The sequence below is a fragment of the Spermophilus citellus genome (assembly GCF_964194105.1).
Source record: "Spermophilus citellus genome assembly, chromosome: 7".
In the NCBI taxonomy this organism is placed as follows: Eukaryota; Metazoa; Chordata; class Mammalia; order Rodentia; family Sciuridae; genus Spermophilus; species Spermophilus citellus.
This window is the reverse complement of record NC_138188.1, coordinates 164,024,590-164,041,748: the sequence shown is the minus strand read 5'-3', so window position 1 is coordinate 164,041,748 and position 17,159 is coordinate 164,024,590. Positions and strand designations below refer to the sequence as shown.

The following is a 17,159-nucleotide window of genomic DNA, read 5'->3' as shown; positions in this document are numbered from 1 at the left end:
GCAACGTCCTGGGACCTGCCTGGAACCTGGAGCCTGGGCCCCTGGCATCATCGTGTGGAGCTCAGAAAGAAGCTGGCCCCGGGGCCCTCCACTGCCCTCTACCTTGGAAAGCCCCACCCCTGGAGGACGTCCATGGTTCCTGCGCCAGCCGCACTGCCCTGCCCGCAGTAGGGGTGCAGAAGCACACAGTAGGAAGGTGGCGCCACGGCGGGCCAGGGTGGTCCAGCCCAGGGCAAGACGGAGCCAGCCCTGATGGCCCTGAGTGTGCCACCCACCAGTGTCATGGAGCAGGGTCCTGGAGCTGGGTGTGGGCACAGAGGCTGCACCCCGCGTGGTTCTGTACACTGGCCAGGCCTGGCATCTCAAGAGAGGGCTCTGCCCCTCCTGACTCTGCCCATAGGTGGGCTGGGACTCCCGCAGTTGGCTCCCTGGGGATCACTCTGGGCCTGCCTTACCTCCCTCCAGCCGTCCTTCAACAAGAGGGCTGCTAAAGAGGAGGCGGCCGCGCTGCTGGATGAGGGAGTGATCTTGTCCTGGTACCCGCCCCGGCCACCTCCATCAGCCAGCGATGCCAGGAGCCGAGGGTTGTGGCCTTTTGTGGAACTCTGGTCAGCACTGTGCCAACTCCAAGGGTCAGAAATCCCTGCTGCCCTGCCCCTGGGGTAGACATCCACAGGGAGCTCTCAAATCCTGGGGTCCCTGGGGTGGCTGTGGAGGTGCCCCTGCTGGCCGCCTCCTGGACAGTCTCCCAGTGGTCTTCATCTGGGGAGTGACGACTGGGCTCTTGTGAGAAGCTGTGGTGGAGAATGACCCACGTCCCAGGGGAGGCGGGTCTGTGGTACGAGAATCCAGCAGCTGCTTCTCCAGGTCAGCTTGTCTTCAGTGCCACGGGCGGGCCAAGTCCTGGGAGGGGGTTCTCCTGCCACCATCCCCCTTGGGAGGGGAAGTGCTCACCCTGGGGAGGCCTCCTGCAGGGCCAGCCTCCACCTGAGCACATGAACCACAGTGCAGAGTTGTGAGGAGATTTCTTTGATCCCAGGGAAGATGGACGTGGCCAGCTGAGGTTCAGAGGAAAGTCCCTGCGGGAGAAGTACAGGCAGCGAGGCCTGCTACACCAGTGCTGGCCACGAAGGCCACACAACGTGAGGCGTGTGGTGCTGCTGTGAGCTGCCCGGAAGCCCGTGCGAGACCGGGCAGGTCGTCAGGGCGGGGCGCCCGGGTTACCCCATAGGACCTGCTGGGTGGGCGCTGCAGGCAGGTGGGGTCCTGGAGAGTCCCTGGGGTGTGCTCTGGGGTTTGTATTTTGTCCCTGGTGGGCAGAGCGCTCTGTCCCCTGTGGCCATGTCCTGAGCTGCTGTCCCCACCGCACCCTCTGCCACGAGGTCAGGCCCGAAGCCGTGGAGTCAGCCGACCATGGAGACCTCTGACGCTGTGAGCGGAGATGAGTCTCCCTCCTTCAGGGCTCTCCTGGGCCTTTGGGTCACCGTGATGAAGAAGCCAACTCAAACAGATGGCGTCCGGGTGCTGTGGCCCACACCTGTGACCCCAGCCGCTCTGGAGGCTGAGGCAGGATCGCGAGTGCAAAGCCAGCCTCAGCAACTGAGTGAGGCAAATTAGTGAGGCCCTGACTCAGAACTGAGAAGGGCCAGGGGGAGGGACATGGCTCAGGGTAAAGTACCCCGAGGCTTACTTCCCAGTATCAATGATCAATCAATCTGTTATGGTTTGATGTGAGGGTCCCTCAAAAGCTTGTGTGTGAAACACGTGGGAGGGTCTGGGGGAGATGACTGGGCTGTGGGCCTGACCCCACCAGTGATTGGTCCCTGATGGGACTCGCTGAGTGGTCACTGGAGCAGGGGTGTGGCTGCAGGAGGAGGGCCCGGGGAGCCACGGGGTATAGATTTGTATCTGGCGAGCGGAGCCTCTCTCTGCTCCTGATCATCGTGTGAGCCCCTTCCCTCCACCTCACTCTGCGGCCACGATGTCCCCCTCATCTTGAGCCCCACGGAATGGAGCCTGCTGTCTGTGGACGGAGACTTCTGAAACCCTGAGCCCCTAAATGGGCCTTTCCTCCTCCACAGCTGTTCTTGTCAGGTCTCTTGGTCACAGCAGCAAAAACGCTGACCAGGCACGATCCATAGGAAACAGCTGGGGAATACCGCGTGCAGCAGGCTCCCAGCTCTGCCCCCCGGCTAGGTTCCGGCCTCAGATCCAAAGGGCCCATCCAGCCCCGTCCAGCCCTGCTCTGTCCGATGCCACCACCTCCCACCCACGGCCACCCACCCCCACAGCCCCACACCAGCAACAGCAAGGAGCCTTAGGCCACCTGCACCCCGGCCACAGGGGTCAGCAGCCCTGGCCCCGAGGGAGAGTCTGATGCAGACTTGATTGCAGACCGCAGAGCCTAGGCGTAGAGCCCCTGGTAGACCTCAGAGAAAAGGTCACTTTGGAAATTAGACCAACTGTCAGAGCAACATGGACTCAAGGAGGACAGGGCCTTGATTTGACCATCCCTCCACTCTTGTCAGTGAAGTAGGACCGTCAGGACAGACGCGGGTACCAGGCACCCTAGGAATCAGGCTCTGGGAGGAGCCCCTGGAGGAGGGCGGGTGTGCGGGGGGGGGAGCCCCTGGAGGAGTGTGGGTGTGCAAGGAGGAGTCCCTGGAGGAGTGTGGGTGTGCAGGGAGGAGTCCCTGGAGGAGTGTGGGTGTGCAGGGAGGAGCCCCTGGAGGAGGGCGGGTGTGCAGGGAGGAGCCCCTGGAGGAGGGCAGGTGTGCAAGGAGGAGCCCCTGGAGGAGGGCGGGTGTGCGGGGAGGAGCCCCTGGAGGAGGGCGAGTGTGCAAGGAGGAGCCCCTGGAGGAGGGCGGGTGTGCGGGGAGGAGCCCCTGGAGGAGGGCAGGTGTGTGGGGAGGAGCCCCTGGAGGAGGGCAGGTGTGTGGGGAGGAGCCCCTGGGGGAGTGCAGGTGTGCGGGGAGGAGCCCCTGGAGGAGTGTGGGTGTGCAAGGAGGAGCCCCTGGAGGAGGGCGGGTGTGCGGGGAGGAGCCCCTGGGGGAGTGCGGATGTGCGGGGAGGAGCCCCTGGAGGAGGGCGGGTGTGCGGGGAGGAGCCCCTGGAGGAGGGCAGGTGTGCAAGGAGGAGCCCCTGAGGGAGTGTGGGTGTGCAAGGAGGAGCCCCTGGAGGAGGGCGGGTGTGCAGGGAGGAGCCCCTGGAGGAGGGCGGGTGTGTGGGGAGGAGCCCCTGGAGGAGGGCAGGTGTGTGGGGAGGAGCCCCTGGGGGAGTGCGGGTGTGCAAGGAGGAGCCCCTGGAGCAGGGTGGGTGTGCAGGGAGGAGCCCCTGGAGGAGGGTGGGTGTGCAAGGAGGAGTCCCTGGAGGAGGGTAGGTGTGTGGGGAGGAGCCCCTGGAGGAGGGCAGGTGTGCAAGGAGGAGCCCCTGGCGGAGGGCGGGTGTGTGGGGAGGAGCCCCTGGAGGAGGACAGGTGTGCAAGGAGGGTGGGTGTGCTGCAGGGCGCTGGAGGAGGGTGGGTGTGCGGGGAGGAGCCCCTGGGAGGAGGGCGGGTGTGCTGCGGGGCCCTGGAGGCCCGGAGCCTGAGGGCTTCGTGTTTGGGGCTGTGAGCTGCACTCCTAGGGGCCACAAGGCAGGGGTGTGCTGTGTCGGGTCTGTGACCCTGGGATGCTACGGCAACCACCCGAAACCAGGACTACCAGGTTGGTGGCTCTGGTGGACTGGGCCATAGCTCTGGAGGTCCAGGTCTGGCTGCTATGACCACCTGCTATGGGAGAGAGGGTCACTCGATGCTACTGTGTTGCTGTGTGAGACTGGGGACTTTCCCATGGTGCCCTCCCCCACTGCTGCCTCGCCAAGGTCCCGCCAGGCCATCGGCACAGGGTGCAGCACCTCAGACTTCCAGTGACGCTGCGGTCTCCACCTGCGGGTTCATCAAACCCGGAAGGCTGGGCTTTTGCTTTCATGAATGCTTAGCCTCTCTGTTCGCTTTCTGGTAAAACTACCTCATTTGAAAGGAAAAGAAAGGCTTCCCCTGCATCATGGCGCCTGTTTAGGAAGAGGGGAACCGAGTCCAAGTCTTTACCTTAATTTGTCCTCTGCGGGGACCAGGAGGGAAGGGGACAGAGTGGGTGTGTGGAGTGCAGCTGGGCCCTGGAACACCAGGCCTGGAGCTTCCTGTGGGCAGTCGGAGCACACGGCCAGGGGACGGCTGGCAGGGCGCCACCCCTGACGGAGTCACAGCCTGCTGAGCCTCCCTGGGGCAGCAGGAGCCCCCGAAGGCACACTGAAGAACCTCAGTCACGGAGGCCAGGCTGGGGCAGGGCCAAGGCTTGGGTCACAGGGAGGCCACCACGCCCTGTGTAGGGAGTTGGCTGGGGTTCTCATGATGAAGAGTCAGGACTGAAGTTCAGCACCATGAGCGTGGCACCTGCCTGGCGTTTCACGTGGGTCTGCTCCAGGCAGGCCGCTGCCTCGTCCCCGGCACAGCTGGGCTGTCCACTCAGGAACGAGCACCAACCCATCTGCCTGTGGGGCAGGGTCCTGGGCCTCCGGGAGGCACAGGCTGCTCTGGGTGGGCCTTACCCTTGGTGGACATTCGTGTGGACCAGAGTGGTCCTTGACAAGCACCCACCAGCCGCCCCGTGGAGAACCGCGACAGAACCCGACCTCTGAGAGGAAAAGGCAGCAGACAGTTAGTTAAAATGACGTCCTGACTTCCTGTCTGCCTTAGGGGCCTAAAAGAGGAACCGACACGGTCGTGCCCAAGCGGTCTCACCCCAGGACCCCGTGGAGAAGGTTCCCATGGAGGGCCCCAAAGCCAGCAGAGGGGGAGACAGGCAAGCCCCAGTTCCCACACGCAGGGACAGGGACCCCACGACCCCAAGAGGAAGAGCCCCTCTGTGCAGACCAGGCAGGGCCACACTGACCAGCTCAGGGAGGGTTCCAGAGGGGGTGCTACAAAGTGACGGTGGCTATGGAGGGTTGACGGCCGAGCAGTGGCCACATTCCCAGCCACCGGCTGTCTCTGCATCCCTTACTGAGGCCTGCAGAGGACAGATGCCCTGGGGCTGCCCACACAGGCCCAAGGGATGGCCTGTCCAGGATGTCCAGCCACATTCTGGGGTGTGGGGGAGACACCGCTTCCCAGGGCGGGTCGGTGGGTCAGCCTGTCCGTAGGGTCACCTACAGACCGTGTGCATTAGCAAGCAGGCCGCCAGCCAGGGCCCAGCAGAGCTGCCCAGTGGGTTAAGGTTTAGAGGAGACCATGGCCCGTCACAGGATGTGGCTGAGTCAGTCAGACTGGCTTTTTAATTGTTTGTATCAAATTCAGAAAAGCCTGCAGCCCCACGACGGCCCCCTGATGTCCACAGACCCACCATGATCTCCCTTCTCACAAGAGACGGAGCTATTCAGGTAAGAAGGACCTTCGAGAACTGTGCCCAGGCCTGCCAGGGCAGCCGTGCGGCAGGCGGCCCCTCCTCCCCACGCAGTCTGACCGCTGTGTCCCTGTGGATGCCCCAGCCTCCTCCACCGAGCCTCCAGATCTTCAGCCACACGCCAACGTGAGCATTTGGTTTGCATGGCATGGTGTCAGGTCCTGTTCTGCAGGCTGGGAGGCACAGAGGTGTGGCACCAGGGCAAATGCTCCACCCATGCCCCGTGGCACAGTGGGATCAGTCCTTTCTCCCTGCTAGGTCCACCTGCTGCTCGGCCTGGCTCCAGGTGCCGCCTGCTCTGAGCAGGAGAAATTGCCAGGACACACTGGGGTCATTTCAGGACAACCTGGGGGCTTAGCAAAGTTTCACCCCTGCACAATACTGAAGGTCCCGAGTGCGAGCCGGGCATTGGAATTGTACGCTGTGCCCACTCCTGGAAGACCCAGAACAACATGACCATGTGGGCCACTTCCCACGACGAGCGTAGGCCCACCCCGGAATTTACTGACCAGAAGTGAGTTCACCTGACCCGTTTGTGACCCAAAGCAGGAACCGAATCCGGTCAGACCAGAGCTCGGTGAGAGTGTGAGACCAGCGAGGCCGGAGTCCTGCCATGCTCAGCCTGCGCCTGCTACAAACCAGGTGTGCTCTCCCCGTGTCACCTTGTCCTGCCCTGCCCAGAGCCCAAGCAGTGACACGGTGACACCGTGTGTTCCTGAAACAGCTGGCAGCTCACAAATGCAGTACAGGACCCTGGGGAGGGGCCCACAGCGGCTGGCAGACCCGCAGACCCTGCAAGCAGGGTGCAGTGTTAGGTTGGGTTTTGGAGAGCAGGGTCCAGCACAGGCTGCACCCTGGCCTTGAGGCCCCACTCTGAGCCCTGGACCTCTCCAGGTCACCTGCAGTAAGTCCTGCCTCATGGAACACTGTCTGTCCAGAGTCCCCAGCACAAGGCGGCTGAGGGCATTTTCCGTGAACAGCAAACTTTCCACAGGGCCGTGGCTTCTGGGCAAGGTCTGCGAGGGAGGTGTCCACATCTGTGGGATTATTTTTTTTTTTTTTTTGGTACTGGGGATTGAACCCAGGGTGCTTTACTACTAAGCCACGTCCCCAGCCCTTATTTGTTTTTAATTTGGAGACAGGGTCTCACTAATTTGATCGGGGCTCTGAGTTGCTGAAGCTGGCCCAACTCCCAGGCCACTGGGTAACAGGCGTGCACCACTGCGCCTGGCAGTCTCTGTGTTAGTGGCTGTTGAGTGACTGTTTTCCAAATGCTCCCCAAAGCTGTGCCGCATCAGCCAGCCTCCAAGAGCTCCCTGGCCTTGTGCAGTCCCCTGAGGGAACTGCCAGAGCCTAGCAGCCCTCAGCTCTGGACATGTAAATCTTGTGGCTTGGATCACATGGCTCCTTTTAACAAAGAGAATTTCGCCTGGTTGGTTAAAACACTTTGTTAATGGTGTCTATTGTCAACACTGTCATCTGGGGCCCCCACATTGGTCACATGGGCCCAGGACCAGGCACACCTCCCTTCTCTGATCATCTTGCCGTGGCACCTGGCTGCCCCTCGTTGGCCAGTGCCCCTTGCTCTGCAGCCATTCATCATGCAGCGCTCACCCCTCACTCAGAATGCCGAGCAGGCGGCGGGGGCGGGTCGAGCCAGGCAGCAGTCAGTCACACCAGGTGCTGTTGGGGACCAGGCTCTGGAAGAGGACAGACAGCTGGCGGGCTGCGCGCAGGTCCCCCGCATCCCTCCTTCATTCACTACTCGTTCACTCACACGCCCCGTCTGGGGTCGGGAACACAGTGACGGCAGCATCCACACTCCTCGCCTGCAAGAGAGATGGACATGGCATGTCAGACGTCGTCACCAGAAGAGGTGGCCCGGGGGCTGATGAGACACCAGAATGTTCCTCCCCAGAGCAGGGCAGGCCCATGGAGGAGGGTGGGAGGGCAGCCAGGGCGAAGTCTCCCATGGCAGGCAGGAACATGGGCCCATCCACCATGCCCCAGATGGGGACAGGGGCTCCTCCTAAGGTCTGTGGCCGGTGATGGACAGAGCTGGAGAAGGTCATGCTGAGTGAGATAAGCCAGACCCGGAGAGTCAAGGCCGGGCAGAAGGCTGACCAGGGAAGGGGAGAGTGGGCAGAGTGGCACTGTAGAGGGGAGATCATGGGGACAGAGGGAGGTGGAGGGCAGGGGAGGGGAGGAGATGCAGAGGACCGTGACAAGACCTGGCTGTGCTTGTGTAGACGCCCACCCTCATGCACATCTGCAAAGCACCGACCAAAGCAAATAAGTAAACGAGCGGAAGGAAGAAATCTCAACCTCCCTGAATTGATGGAGGTGCCCATTACCAAGGAATGCTCCTTCCTGTCCTCTACTTCCTGTGGGTGGGGGGTGCACCTGGAGACACTCTTTCTCCGGGTGAGGATGCTGCCGTGGGCTGCCAGGCCCTGGCTCCTGCGGGCCTCGCCCCACCCTCGGACTTGTCTGCACAGGTCCCACTTCCCAGGCCACACGGGCACCAAGGGTGTATCCTGGAAGGGTGTTGGCCAAGGGACAGGGTGCCAGGCAAGCGGAGCCCTGCTGTCCTGAGGAGCAGCCTGGGGGCAGGATCCTCTCCTGAAGTGACCACTACTCCCAGCCAGTGGGCAAGCCAAGGGCTCCATTCTTAGCGGTCTGAGAGCTGTCAGCTGCAGGCTGTGGGCAGAGGCCTGGGCTCTGAGTCATGCCCATTTCCCCTGGAGGTGAGTGGGTGGCTGACCCTGCAGGTGGAACAGGATGGGGAACCTTCTTCCCCGATCTCCTGACTCCTGAGTGGTCGGACACAACTCCAGACGACCTGCCAGAGCCTGTCCGTCCTGGGAAGCCCGGGTGTGCAGGAGGGCTTCCGTACGCCCCGGCCTCCCACGGCTGGGCCTCCTCCACAGCCGGCCTCCATCTTGAGGATCCCAGCTGTCTTCCTCATTCCTAGTCCTCTGCTGCCACCTCATCAAGATGAGGTCCTCGTCACCTGCCTGCTCCAACCTCAGGTCAGCTGCCCAAGGTGGGCCCCATCCCTCCCTTCCTCAGTCCAGCTGTGTATGGGCCCATCCCAAACCCACCAGGATCATTCTTGGCAGGACAAGGCCAGTCTGTCAAGGTCATGCAACTGGTCCATGCCCACTGCTCCCTCCTGGCCCCTCCCTTCTCCCTCTCTGGCTCTCTGAGAGGCCCTGTTCTGGCCCTTCTCAGTGTCCATTCACCAGCCTTGGTGGCCCCTCCTCTCAGGCACCCACCCAGCTCCCAGGGCCTCAGGCCCCTTGAAGCCCTTGTCTCCAGCAAACCTGACCTGAGGCCCCAGCCCTTCCAGGCCCGAGGCTTGGTGTCAGGACTCCGGGAGCCCCATGAGTCACCAGCCTGACACCCTTAAGGTCCTCAGGGCTAGCAGGTGTGGCGCTGAGCTGGGTGTGCACCCTTGATGTGGTCACTAGCACTGTGTCCTCTGGGGTCCGTCCTTAAACTCCAGGAGCAAACCTGTGCCTGCCAGGACAGGAGGGCAGGAGACGGAGCAGGGATGGAGGAGGGGCACAGAGGACAAGTGCATGCAGGTGTGAACAGCGTCCCCACTGCCACCGGACTAGAGTGACAACGTGAAGTTCTCTGGAGTTTGCCAAGTATCCTCTGGAATTCAGTCACCGCAGGTGAGAAGCCCTGGTCTGAGCCATGCCTCTGTGTCCCTGGATGCACTCTGTGCCTGAGCCCTCTGTCCCCGGGCTGCAGGTGGTGGCTGTTCTACCTGTGGCCTGGCTACCGTTGCCTCCCAAGCCTAAGCCTGACCCAGGACAGGAGGAGCGACACCTCCCCAGCCACAGCTCCCTGCTCAGAGAGCCCCATCCGCCCCATCCTTTCCTGGGGGTGAAGGAGCCCCACTGTGGAGATGCCCCCAGAAGAGCGGAGCGGGCAGGTGTGTGGCCGGCTCAGGGGGAAACAGCAGCCACAGCACAGGTGCTTGGCCAGCCACCCGCACACTGCTTTAGGCCACCCCCTGCAGGCTCAGGGGTGCTGGGCTCAGAGCAGCAACTGCTAGATATTTGGGTGGCCAGTCCCTTTCTGACCAGGATGCTCGGTGGGGCTTCGGGAGGCAGGGGTCAGGGTGAGCAACTGCTCATCGGCCTCAGGACACCAGGCCTGCAGCTGTAAGGATGACCGAGGCAGTCAGTTGGACAGCCTGGGACAGGCGACCTTGAGAGGAAAGGGCACAGCCCCGGGCGCTGAGGCTTCTGCAGGCCTGCAGGGCCCCCCAAGCCCCGCCTGTCACTTGGACCCTAGAATGGTGACTGCTGTTGTTGCTGTTGCTGGTGGGAAGGGGTGGGGGCTGGCTGTGGGCGTGAGGATGTGCCGGCTGGCACAAGGCGGGGGGCTGGGGATGACCGCTACAGGGGGCAGAGCCTCGGCTGGCCACTGCCCAGGACTACAGCCAGTGGGGGAAACGGGGGGCAGCCATGGCGCAGGGTAAACCCACAGCCACATCCTGGAGGGACTCGGACTGACCCCCATCTGCAGTGGCCTTCCGGTGCCGGCTGTTTCCTGAGCTCACCCGTGTGTGTCTCCTCCACAGGCCGCACATCCGGGGCCCCCAGACCAGAGCCAGCCTGCTCACAGGGCCAGTTCCCTTTTGGCTTAACGCTGACGCGCCTTGTGGGACCTGAGCCTGTTCCTCTGTGAGCACTCTGACTTGCTACTTTCTGAAATCATGAGTAAGTAGGACTGGGTAGGGCGCAGATCTGCTCCAAGGGGCCGCCTCATACCCAGGGGCTTTTGCAGTCCCAAGTCACGCATGCTCAAAGGTGACCTGTGAAGGGATCAAGTCATGACTGTCGCACACAGAGAAAAGGATGGCACGTGTTTGGGGGGAAATCCGTCAGAGGTTGGTGAGGTTCGAGGGAGAAGGAAAAGGCACGAGCGTACCTGGAGCAATGGCCCCTCAGGGATGGGGTGCCTGCTCACGTTGGGGTCCCCGCTGCCCACCACGCCCTCCTGCTCGGTGGCCGCCGTGGCGTGGTGTGCTGCACTGCCAGGACCTGTCCTGTGCACCTGTATCCTCTGCAGCCGCCACTGTCCACGACGTGCCCATGATGGGGGCCCCTCCCCCACCCCACCGTGCACCTTCAGCGAAGACCCACGACTCTGTCCTTGGGGACGGTGGGTCAAGGGTGTGGGGGGTGCAGAGCCCGGCACAGGGCAGGCCTCCCGGGTCTGAGGGATGGCATCGAGCCGCCCACTTTACAGAGGTCCACAGGGTGCGGGCTCGGGGGCAACCCCAGGTTTGTAGAGGGCAGAGGTGGGGGCAGCCTGGTGGGGCAGGAGGGAGGCCGGGCAGGCGTGATGTGGTGGGGGAGTCACCTATGGAGAAGGATGGCATCAGAGGAAGGGCAGCAGCTGGATCCCGCAGATGTGGGCAGGTACGCTGGGCTGGCCCTCCCCCACTGGGTACCCTCTGTCCTGTGGTGCTGGGCAGCCGGTGCCCACCTCCTGGCCACTCTGCAGCAGGGCCCAGCCCTCTGCTGTGCTGTTGAGGAGCAGCTGTGTCCCAGGGGCAAGGGTCAGCTCAGGCCATAAGGGTCCTTGACGTCATCTCGGAAAGGAATCTCAGGACAGGTGAAAGCGAGGCCAGGCTGACCTCCCTGAGAGAGGAAGCCCGCTCTGAGAGGGTGCAGTGTGGGCGTCGGGCAGCGGAGCTGTGCGGGCCAGGCACGTGGCGCTGTCAGATCAGCCTGGCAGACAGAGGGCGGAGGGGTGTTTCCAGCCCGCCCCTGGGCTGCGACTGGGCAGGCTGACCACAGGGCTGATTTCCTCATTGCTGATGCGTCCTGCTCTGCGCACACAGTCGCTCTGTGCTCCTGGGCGTGAGGCCTCGTGGTTGACTCAGTTGCTGTGTGTGACCAAGCGTGTGCACGTGCCTGGAGGTCTGGGTTGGAGTGTGGCCCCTCTTGGTGGCCCCACAAGCCTCCTCTCCACCCGTCCTTAAGTCCATCCTCCTTTGGTGCAGCCCTGGGGCCTGCAGCACCTCCTCAATGGGCAGTGGGCAGTGTCTTGACACTGGCCCAAACCCCGTGGCCCAGGCTGGAGCCCCTGCCCTCTGCTGGGCACTCACGTGGTCTCAGGGCTCAGCAGAGTCTGGCTGGGGTCGGCCATGGCCCCAGGGGCTGGGCATTCTCTCGGGCCTGGGCTGTAGTGGACTGGGACCTCTAACCCAGGGATTTTCAGGACACCCATGTATGTTCCTTCTTCCCCAACATCTGCAAGGCAGGCAGGAGCCCCAGACGCTGGGAACGCTGGGGCTTATTTTCCAGAGAAGCACATTCCAAGTCTGCACTCTTGACCGTGGCTGAGGGGTCAAGCCCTGTGTCCATGGCTCCCAGCGAAGCAAACAGAAGCAATCCCTCCCCTCGGCACGGGATGTCCACCTGGCCAGCACTTGCCAGCCGAGGTCCTGAGGGCTTTGGCCATCCATCTCTCAGCATTCATTAGGCACCTACTACATGTGCCACAGGGAGAGCTAGAGGCAGATTGTGTATCATCCCTCTGGTTCAGGGAAGCCGCTGGGTCCCAGGATGAGCTGAAGAGCCCCTGCTACTGACCCAGCGCCCATGGCTCCCACGGCCCCACGGCCTCCACGGCCCCCATGTTCCCTCACAGCCCCCACGGCCACGGCCCCCTCAGTCCCCACAGCCCCCTCAGCCCCCATGTTCCCCCTCAGCCCCCACGGCCACGGCCCCCTCAGCCCCCATGTTCCCCCTCAGCCCCCACGGCCACGGCCCCCCCCTCAGCCCCCACGGCCACGGCCCCCCCCTCAGCCCCCCTTGCGCTGCGTCATGCTGGATTCAATGCAGATGTGCAGGGGCAGGAGGGCCTGGGAGCAGACCGGGCCTACACCCAGGGGAGCGGCTATTAGTCACCCTGGTGGAGAGGGGAGGAGGGAGGGCAGGGCAGCCCAGCTGGAGGCCGCCAGGGATCCAGGGTGGAGCGCAGTGAGGACTTCCAGCCCTGGCAGCTGGACAGCCGTGTCTGTGCCGGCCAATGCAGAGAGGCACTGGGAGCGCTCCTCGCCACACCCCTACCTGACGTTTCCTGCGGCCCGGAGCCCACACTGTGTTCTGGCCTCCTGTGCTGGCCGCACAGATGGTGGTGTCTAGCTTGGCCAGAGGGCAAAGGGGCTGGTGGGAGGCCAAGGGACAGGGACGCTCTGGGTTCTGGCACACCCCCCCCCCCCTCTGCCTGGGGTCTTTTCTCCAGACGCCTGCTCTGTCAGGCTCTGCAGGTGGCTACAGAGGCGACAGTCCTGGCCCGGCTCAGGTGGCTGTCACAAAGCATGGTGACGTGGGTGGTTCTGTACAGAGCAGGGGTCTTCCACACACTGAGGCAGCTCAAGGACTGTCCCCTGCCCCGCCTCAAACCCTGAGTCTTGTGATCAAGTCAGAAAGATTTCAGGCTTGTCACTCAGAGTAATGGGCATGAGTTTATCAAAGGGGCAGAAAAAGGGAGCAGGGACACTCTCAAGGGAGAGGGGGTCCTCTCAGAGAGGAGAGGGACAGCATGCCACTCTTGCACTCCAGTTTTATTGCAGTCCAGAGAAGTTTCCAGAAAGTCCCACCCAGGTCCACCTCTTGACTTTTGATTGACAGCAGGATGACATCAGACTTTCAAGTCCCCACTGCCATGACAACTCTAGTCACCTTGTCTCACACTGACCAGTAGTAACTGGATTTCTTTTCTGGGGCGGGGTACTGAGGATTGAACCCAGGGGCACTCGGCCGCATCCCCAGCCCTATTTTGTATTTTATTTAGAGACAGGGTCTCACTGAGTTGCTAAGTGCCTCACTTTTGCTGAGGCTGGGTCTGAATTTGTGATCCTCCTACCTCAGCCTCCCAAGCCACTGGGATTACAGGCGTGCACCACTGTCCCTGGCTCTAATTGGATTCTTAACATAAATCATTTCAGATTTTATGGTGAGGAAGAATGATCCTTAATATCCTGAGTTCCTAGATCTGGTCACAAAAGCCCTTCAGGGTAGGCTTATCGACATGATTTTGCGCCTGCATTTCTCCGGCAGATAACAGGTAGTGTGCTGGGGACTGTGTCTCCTCATGGGTCCACTCCAGCCAGGCAGGGCTGCAGGGAAGTGCTTCTGACAAAGAAGGCTTGTGTGGGTCAGCACGAGGGCCACTCATAGAATGAGTCCCTCCCTCCTGCCCCCACCCCGGCGCCTGTCCCCTCCCGTTCAACACCAGCAACTGTTTCTCCTGGTTCTGGACTGGACGTCCGAGGTGGAGGTGCCAGCAGGCCCGTGTCTGGGGAGGATTGTGGATGGCCACTTTCTCCTTGTGCCTTGACTCAGCAGAGAGAGGACAGCTCTGGGTCTCCCATCAGGATTTCACCTTGTGACCTCGTCACCTCCTGCAGGCCCACGTCAACACCAGCCCCTGGGGGCATAGATGCCCGTATGTGGACGGGGGATGCAGACCTTCAGTCTATAGTGGCGGGTTCTGATTCTGAGTTGAAGGAACACGTGTTGCGAGGCCACCCAGGTTCTAGAATTGAGGCCTCTCCTGCACCCCAGCATTGTGTCCCTAAGTCTCAGGAGATCCTCGTGGGTGGTTACCAGAGAGCAGGCCACCAGTGAGTGCCTGGTGACATGAGGCAGACGGGGCGAGAGGGAAACTATGGACCCTGGAAGAAACAGGCAGGTCATGGGTGGACAGTGCTGGCCGTAGCGCCCCTGCTGCTCCCGGCCCAGAGGAGAGGCTGCCCCCACCACGCAGCACAGGCCCAGGACAGAGCTGGAGGTTCAAGTGCAGCCACCATTGAAACTCAGTGGACAGTGGGAAGGTAGGGACAAGGGCTCTGACAGAGAGGACAGGAAGCCAGACAAGCAGAGGCTGGGTGTGTGGCCAGCGGGACCCCAGCCAGAGAACCCAGGCAGGACGGGGCAGAGCGCTGTGGTTTGGGGGGCTTGGGTGTCCCCCATGGCACCCTGCTGAGATTCAGTCACCACCGTGAGGTGTCAGGAGGATGGAAAGGCCACCCGGTGTTGAGTGTGGGGCCTTTGGAGGGATCAGGATTAGACAAGGCCACAGGCTGGGGCCCCTATGACTGGGTCTTGGTGGCTTTATAAAATAGGGAGGGAGACCAGAGGGCGGACACACACACACACACACACACACACACGAAATGGGATTCTCTGTGCTGCCTCCGGACTCTGCCAACAGGAAAGCCATCACCAGAGGCAAGCCCTTGACCTTGGACCTCCAGAACCATGAGCCAAAATAAACCGTTTTATAAAACAGCCTGCCTTGGTGGTTTTGTTATAGTAACACCAGGCTGCCTGACACAGAAGAAATAACCAGAGAACCGAAGTTTCTGAATTGAAGGGATGTGAATTTTCAGGCCAAAAGGTCCAGTTGAAAAGGAGCCACAACCATGAATAGTAATAATGAATTAAAATATTGTGAATTTCAGAACATGAAAGGGAAAAAAGGGAGACTCTTAAAATATTTCTGAGGAACATCTCCCTCATCCCTGAGAACGAAGTTGCCATCAGGCCCCCCCACGGGCAGGTGGAGCTGCTGGAGCCGGTGGGCAGCCCCAGCAGTGCCCTCAGAAGGGTTTCTGCTGAGGATTTCATCCCCAGCCAAAGTGTCCACCAAGCATGGAAGTGGATGGAGGTCTTCAGGCTCCCGGGGACTGGGAGAGGTACGCCCTCGTGCCTCCTTCAGGACATGCTTCAGCAAAATGAGGAGGACCCCGAGGAGCTGAGCGGGGTTGGGCCCCAGCAGGCTCTCCAGCTCTCAGGACGAGGGGAGAAAGCCTGGTGGCCCCCTTCACCGCTGCAGAGAGCCAGCAGCCCAGAGGACAGCAGGAGGGCTCTGGAGAGGGAACCCTCAATGAGTGAGAGACATGCTGGGGTGGAGTTGTGCCCCCCGAGATCAGCTGAGGTCACCAATGCCGTGCCTGAGGCTGAGTTCCTGGAAGGTGGAGTCTTGGGAACGCCATCAACCTAGGCGCTGTCATAGGATCAGGGTGGCCCTGGTCCAACACAACTGGCGTCCTCAGAAGAGGAGAAGACAGCCACAGGAGAAGGGCCCCATGACCCCAGGCTCCTGGGCAGAAGGGGGCTGTCAGTGGCTCTGAGGGTCTCTGGCTCCTCAGCCGCTCAGGATGGTGCCGAGTGCCCCGTCAGGCTCAGGGACATTCCGTGGGCGCTGCTCTGTCTAGGCCTGGCCTGGGAACCTTCCCGCCGGACACCATGTGGGAGATGTCAGTCTTTTATTCCGGGCCATCATGGGTCAACTTTGTTTGGCTGTGAGAGGCAGCGAGAATGGTAACAGTGACCCCAACCTGCGCTGAGAAGGAGCAAACCCAGAGCAGTGCTCAGCTCCACCCAGGCCTGCGGCTGCCCACTGACTCCTGCAGCTGAGAGGCCTGAGGGGCATGGGGAGGCTGTGCGTGGAGGGGACTGTGACACCCAGGTGCTTCTCGGGGCTCCCTCCGCCTGCACACACACATCCTGCAAGGCTTTGGTCTCCTTTGCGGGGATTCCACAAGCCCCAGTGATGTGGTGGAAGGCGCCCGGGCCTGCCCCCTGCCTGGTCTCAGGCCCTTCCCAGGGCAGCCATCACCACGGGGAAGCAGAGGCTGCAGTGCTTGGCTAGGAGGGTTCGCTCCACAGCTGCCAGGAAAGCAGAGCCGTGTCGAAACCTCCTCTGCAGGGAGCCAAAGAGGGCTCTTGTCCTCTCAAGTGACCAAATGAATATGGGCTTCAAAGCCCTGGCTGGGGGCCATGGCATCTGTCAGGATGCGTTTTGCAAGCTGTGGTTTAGGACACAACTTGGATCACGAATCACTCTGGTTCTTATTTAGCTTTCTTTAAATGTGGGCTTTTAAGAGAGGCCTGAGAGAAGACGACCCTTCCCAGGCACACCCAGTGACATCCTCCCTCCACTTGGGCTCAGTCATCCATTCAGCCAACTGCTGAGGTCAGAGCCTCGTGATCCAGTCACTACTCCCCCCGTCCCCAGCACGCCTGAGACTCTGGGGGACATTCCAGATACAACCCATAACCTTCCATCCCTGGCCCCAGAGTCTCCCGACGATCGCACAGTGCAGGATGTGTCTAGTCCATCCACAGAGTCCCCGCAGTCTCAACAATTCCTCCACTGCTCAAAAACCCAAGTCCAAGGTCTCCTCGGAGACTCAAGGCAAACTTCTGGCTGTGAGCCCCAGAATCCAAAGCAAATTACTTAGATACAACATAAAACGGCACACAGAACATTCCCATTCCAAAAGGAAGGAATAGAGGCAAGTCAGAAAGGGCGGGGTCAAAACACACCAAAATTCAGCAGGCAAACACTGTGGCTCCACGTTCGGCTCCACGACCCGGGGAGGTGGAGTGTGGGTCCCACGGGGCTGGGGAAGCCCTGCCTGGGCGGCTCTCTTGTGCTGGCTCTGCTCACTGCCTGGTTCTCCTCTGCAAACAGTCGGCCTTCCCGCACCCCTAACTTCTTGGCTTCTCCATCCCAGCCTCAGTTTTCAGCTTCACCTGTCACCCTGTCAGGGACTGCCAGCGAGGACCCTGAAACACGGTGTCTGCCCCTGCGGACCTTCCTTTAAAATCTCAGTGGAAGCCTTCATGACCCCCGAACTCCAGCGTCTTGCAGAACCAGCACCACATGGGC

General features: G+C 61.6%; 1 long non-coding RNA gene across 1 annotated transcript; it reads left to right on the top strand.

Moving 5' to 3' along the window:
* The first annotated feature begins 8,919 nt into the window (after positions 1-8,919).
* Positions 8,920-10,222, top strand: LOC308653793. Its single transcript, XR_014023113.1, has 3 exons — positions 8,920-9,124; positions 9,204-9,387; positions 10,042-10,222. It is a non-coding gene; the product is annotated as an uncharacterized lncRNA (long non-coding RNA).
* Positions 10,223-17,159: the final 6,937 nt, after the last annotated feature.